The sequence below is a fragment of a genome, unplaced genomic scaffold (genome assembly GCF_019419815.1).
Source record: "Pyrus x bretschneideri cultivar Hongxiangsu unplaced genomic scaffold, Pyrus_bretschneideri_v1 Contig52, whole genome shotgun sequence".
Lineage (NCBI taxonomy): Eukaryota > Viridiplantae > Streptophyta > Magnoliopsida > Rosales > Rosaceae > Pyrus > Pyrus x bretschneideri.
This window is the reverse complement of record NW_025999790.1, coordinates 107,546-113,545: the sequence shown is the minus strand read 5'-3', so window position 1 is coordinate 113,545 and position 6,000 is coordinate 107,546.

Below are 6,000 nucleotides of genomic sequence, written 5' to 3'. Positions count from 1 at the left end.
ATTGGTTCTACACCCTGCCGCCACAATCCATCTAGAGTTTCGACAAACTTTCTTTGGTTTTCACTAAAGAATATTCATCCTATCGTTCGATCAAGAAGAAGTTCGACCATTTGTTCGACTTCAAGAAGAACCCAAAGGAGAGAAAGCAAGGATAGTCGGATGCAACGACTCGATAGCTAGAGTAGCCTTCCAAAAAAGACTTCATAGCAGACCACCCACTATTTAGAAAATTGATCATGAAAGAAGATCTTAACTCTGGCAGACTCTTTCGCTTTGGCAGATAAGCATGCATTTTGGGACGAGGCTCACTGATGCACATTCAAGGACTTGAGGAAGTACCTGACATCATCTCCCTACTATCCAAATCAGAAGGAGTGAAGCACTTATTCATATGTTTGACGATATCTAAAGTAGCAATAAGCTTTACCATCATACGAGAAGAGTTAGAGGTTTGACTACTTGTATTCCACAGTTCACAAGCTCTCCTCAATGTTACTAGAAATTCAAAAGCTAACTTTGGCAATAAATGTTGCAACCCAGAAGCTCAAGTTTTACCTTCAGACGCATGCAATCATCCTCATGACGCACTATTCCGCCCAATCCAAATGTGCGACGATATAGGCCTAGACATTGGCAAATGCAAAATTTTCTGACAAATGCAAAAACTCGGCCCAAAGGCGCCCCACGGGCAGACAAACACTAGAAGGACGCACTCAAAAGCAAGTTTTATCCTCGTTGCCCCAAAAGATTCTACATAGGAGCAACATGTACCAGCAGTCAACACCATCTTCTGCTACGTGTCACACGGCCCCAGTTGACATTTGCTCCATAATTCAACTCTACAGTGCCCCAATATTGGCAGTTGAGCATCTCATGCTATGTGTAGCATGGCCTTAGCTCCACGACTTCCTACCATGCATTCATCATGCAATAAAACGGCTCAATGACACCCCAGAGGTAGCCGACTACGCCCTAGCCTTGTCTGCTCCACCCGATGGAGACTTCTGGCATTTGCATGTTGACATCCAACTACAAAGGTTCGAAAGCAGACGTAGTCCTTGTCACCCTAGAAGGTTCGATGCCCGAGCAAGTAATCACTCTAGGCTTCAAAGCATCCAACAACGAAGCAGAGTACGAAACCTACTAGCAGGCATCCAATGGCAAAAGATTTAGCAATGAAAAAGCTCACAATTCATTCTGATTCCTAGCTAATCATTAGCCAGACTACTTGAGGCGTTTCAGACTTACACCCTCACTCAAGTTTTGTGAGCAAACAATGCTCACGCGGATGCACTAGCCGGCCTAGGCTTCGCTCTAGACCACCAACTTAAACGCTCTATTTCGGTGGAGTATCTAGACAAGCCAAGCATAGAGGCGGATCCAACAGCTGAAGTGTCACATGTTGGAGTCTAGAAAGCTTCAATAAAGGCAGCACGCTACTACATGTGGAACGACATTCTCATCCGAAGATCCTACACCGGAACACATCTCCGCTACATAGCGCCTCCCGATGACTTGAAGGTTCTAAGCTCAATCTATGAATGCATTTGTGGAAATCACTTCAGAGGTCGATCCTTAGCATAGAAGGTCCTTAATGCAGGCTACTATTGGCATACCATACACCGAGATACCAATGAGTTAGTACAAAAGTGCGACCGTTACCAACGCTACAAGTTGGTACCAACACTGCCTGCCAGCGAGCTACAGCCGCAGACGAGTCCTTGGCCGTTCATGTAGTAAGCAATCGATCTGGTAGGACCTATGCCGCCTGCTATTGGGGGCAGAGACATTATGATCGTGGAAACCGACTACTTCACCAAATGGATAGAAGCAAAGCCCATGACGACCACAACTCAGATGGACATAGAACATTTCATATAGAGGAACATCATTTGTCGATTTGGTATCCTACAGTCCATCATCACTGACAACGGCTTGCAATTTGGCAAAGTTCTTCCAAAAGTATAGCATCAAGTAGCACATGTCCACACCGAGATATCCATAAAGCAATGGGCAGACCAAAGCATCCAACAAGACGATCCTTAACTACCTCAAGAAATCCCTCACCAATAAGAAGGGAAAATGGCCAGAGGAACTCCCCGGATGTCTATAGGCATAACGCGCAACCAAAAGACGAGCAACCGGTGAGACTAATTTCTCTTTGGCAATTGGCTCAAAAGCAATCATTCATCCCAATGTCATGAAGCCAAGTATCATCGCTCTACTACCAATCATTGAGCAGAACAATAAGGAGATGGCCACAGGCTTAAATCTGGAAGAGAAGAAGCGCGAGCAGACCATCACCCGCATTGCAACCTACTAGCAACATCTCATCTTCAGCTACACCAAAAAGGCCAAGATCCAGCAATTCCAACCTGAAGATCTAGTCCTAAGAAAAGCCTTCATCACTGCCATCAGAGAAGGCTTCAAAAAGATAGATCACATCCAGGAAGGTCCGTGCAAAATCAGCAGAGTAGGCGGTAAGAGTAATTACACCCTCACTACCATGAAACCACAAAAAGATCAAAAACCAGTGGAACACCTACAATCTGATGAAGTACTATGTGTGACCTTCTGCTACATCAAAGCCCTAACACCCAAGCAGCTCGACAGACACCATCTTACAAGTCGAAGACTATTCAGTTGTTATGCAGTTTTTACCTTACAACTAAGTTCTCATTCGTTTTGATTCGTTTTTCAATAAGGAATTCAGATGTAATCATAACTTGGCTCGACTGCATGCTTACAACAACTGATCATTCCTGCACTTCAAAAGAAGACTGTGCCCTTTTTAGGGACTCATCACAGGAATTGCTCCCTAAAGGGATTAGCCATGCTCTTTAGTACGAGAGGGTAAACTAATTCCCTGACACCCACATGAGTCAGCTCTCCAAGACAGGAGGATAAACTTTACACTCCGAATATCCAGACGTGGATAAGCCGGACTGCCCTAGTATAATTAGATGCACGATGGCTTGCACAAGGATTCCTAAAAGTAACTATAAAGATCTTTTTTAAGGCTTAGCTAACTGTAGGATTTTGGGTCTCTTGGCTTAATCCGTAAACGAATGGGGCACATTACGCAGTACCCCCTATAGACGGCTGCCTTGGAACCCTAAAGCTGCTATCAAGTGCACTAAGGTAGCCTACGATTTCTGGAAGATTGCCTACGGCTTGCCCTTTGAGCAGCAAAACCATGTTAGACTTAACAACTGCACATTCCTGTGAAAGGTTAAACAAGCTAGCGTGCATATACAAAGCTTTATCCACTGTCGACATACTAAGTAGTCGATAAGCTTTACCTCTGCTAAACGCAGAACAACCTACACCAAGTCCAAAAGTGTTGTGATACTTGCTACGCAACCTCCATAATTGGAGAAAGCCAAGGTTAACAACTTAGTGGTTATGCGGACTTGTCTGCTTCTGTAAGTAAGGCATCTGGCTGCCAACCCTATGGCTAACAACTTTACAAAGTTCTACACCAACACCTACAGCTGCATAGGCTATGTGGGCCTGTCTACCTATGGAAAAGTAGCACACCTACCACTGGTCTATGAAGTCTAAAAGTTAGGGCATGAACAAAAGAAGTGAAGATGAAGAAAAGCGAAGGAAACATGTTTATAAACAACTAAAAGAGTTCAACCAAAACAAGAGCTACAAGGAAAAACAAAGAAAATCCTAAAGGCTACCTAGAAGACTACACTTCAACAGCTTGGACATCCCATGACTACTCGGTCGCCACACCTTCAGTAGCCGTGACGCTTTTAGCAACGGCATCATCCAGCGCTTCACCCCATACTGCCCCAGCCTAGGCACCAACTGAAGGAAAAATTTTGTCCTAGCTAAGAACATGTAAGAACATTTGAATACATATGCAAACTAATAACACTTTAAAGTAGGCATGCATTCAAAAACAATTCATAAAACCCATGACTTTCAAAGCCTAGTATATGGTGAACCATAAGACTCTTTAACAATATTAAAGAGAATAAGAATTTTAGAGATTCTTTACCCTTGAAGCTCATCCTTGATTGCACAAGGGATTCACCCAAGTGGAGGGCCTTCAAGTCACCTCCTTGCTCCTTGGATCTTCCTTGTGATTTTCTCCCTTTTAGTGCTCCTTTTTCTTCTTTGAGGATTTGAGGATTTGTTCTCCAAAACACCAAAAGTTTGGTGTCTCTAAGTCTCCACACCAAAGATGTTGTGTGAAGATGAAATGGATGACTTAGGGAAGAAAGATTGCTAGATGTTCCTCCCCTTAAGGTGGCCGGCCTCTATGTTGAAATTTAGAGAAAATGTTTCACCCAAATTCTCTTAGAAAACCCTAAGGATGAAATGGCTATAAAGATGTCTTTATACCACCTCACAATGGAGTGGCAAACTTGCAATTAAGCCAAGTTCACTACCCTCCACCCTTATGGCCGGCCATTAGTTGTTATTGGGCTTAATTGCCCATTTTGTTTTAGTTGTCATACAACTTAAACATAATGGGCCTTGTGGACCAAAACGTTTTTGTGCCCCGAAGCCCAAAACTAACTTAAACGCCCAATACGAACGTTTCGTATAATTAATTAACTATTTAATTAATCTTGACCATTCTTCAATTAAACCATTTAATTGCTTATCCATTTCATATAATTTCTTCACTTATATCTTTACTCGGTGTACGATCCATTAGGTTCCAATTAGCGAGGTAGTGGGCGATGTTACTCTTAACGATCGATTGTGAATTGAAACCACATTTCAATTCTCCTTTAAATTAGTGTTTGCTAATCTTTAGGGCTTCCACAAACCATGGGTGACGCCTAGCAGCATGTCATGGTTACCCAAGCTAAGTAGAAGTGGTTGGAGAACCTATCCAGTTACAACTACAATGCAATACGGTCCTTCTCTAATACAATACTCTTAATCAAATTGTTTAAGTGATAGTTTGTTTCATGTCTACTATCCAATGTGATACTTCTCTATATGATTCAATTGAATAAGATTTGGAACATCTTCCTTAGTCATATTCATATGCTTTGGCCAAAGACTCTCGAATCATATCTTAGAGTATTCTCCTTCCATCATGGAAGGTTAGAGATCCCTTGTTGTGCATTCATATGCCTACATGACTAGATAGCTTGACCCTAACAATGTCGTGGACACTCCAATGGAATGCCGTTGACATAATCAAAGATCAAGGACCTAACCATTAGACATCAATGATGCCTCAGGTCAAAGGACTACTTTGCATATTGCAACTATCGAGTTCTCACATGACATGTATGTTCGAACTCTCGTTTGATCGTTGTTCAGTGTACTCGATTATTCTTTCGAGCACCTATGTGTTTGCCTTAGTGTCCAACACCAAATGACTTGAGACTAGTTCATACTCACGCTTGAGTCGACATAACACATACTAACCTTAGCGGATTGTCAATGCCCAATTGGCAATCCTATGGCTAGGAACGTTTTAGGAATGAACATAAGAGAAAGGTCTCGTTAATTTAACTAACTTAAATCACTTGTCTCTTAGATCAAATACATTCCTTGGATTCCCTTATTGCTTAAACACAAGATACTATAAATAGTGATTAACAATAAGCTTTGCCCTCTATTAAACATATAAAAGTTTAATACAATAAGTGTTCCAAAAGGCTATTACATCAAATGAGTGGCTTTGTGGGCATACTTCCAACACCAACTTCTCCAACTACTTCACCAATAGAAGCTTCAAAAGTAAAAGTAAGCAAGTCTTCCGGAGAAGTAAAGAAGGTCTCGAAACCTCGAGCCCATCATTCTCACCCTTCAACTGCTTATTCTCCTCGAGCAAACCAACACGGATGTGTTGTAGCTTATCCACTTCATTTTTTAGACTTTCATTGATCTTCAGTACACCTTGAAGTTCTAACACTTAGGGTTCAAGCCTATCGACGATTCTCTTGAAGTAGATCACTTGATTATAAGCAGTAATCAACTCTTCATCCTTTACATAAGCAACGAAACCAAACTCAGGAA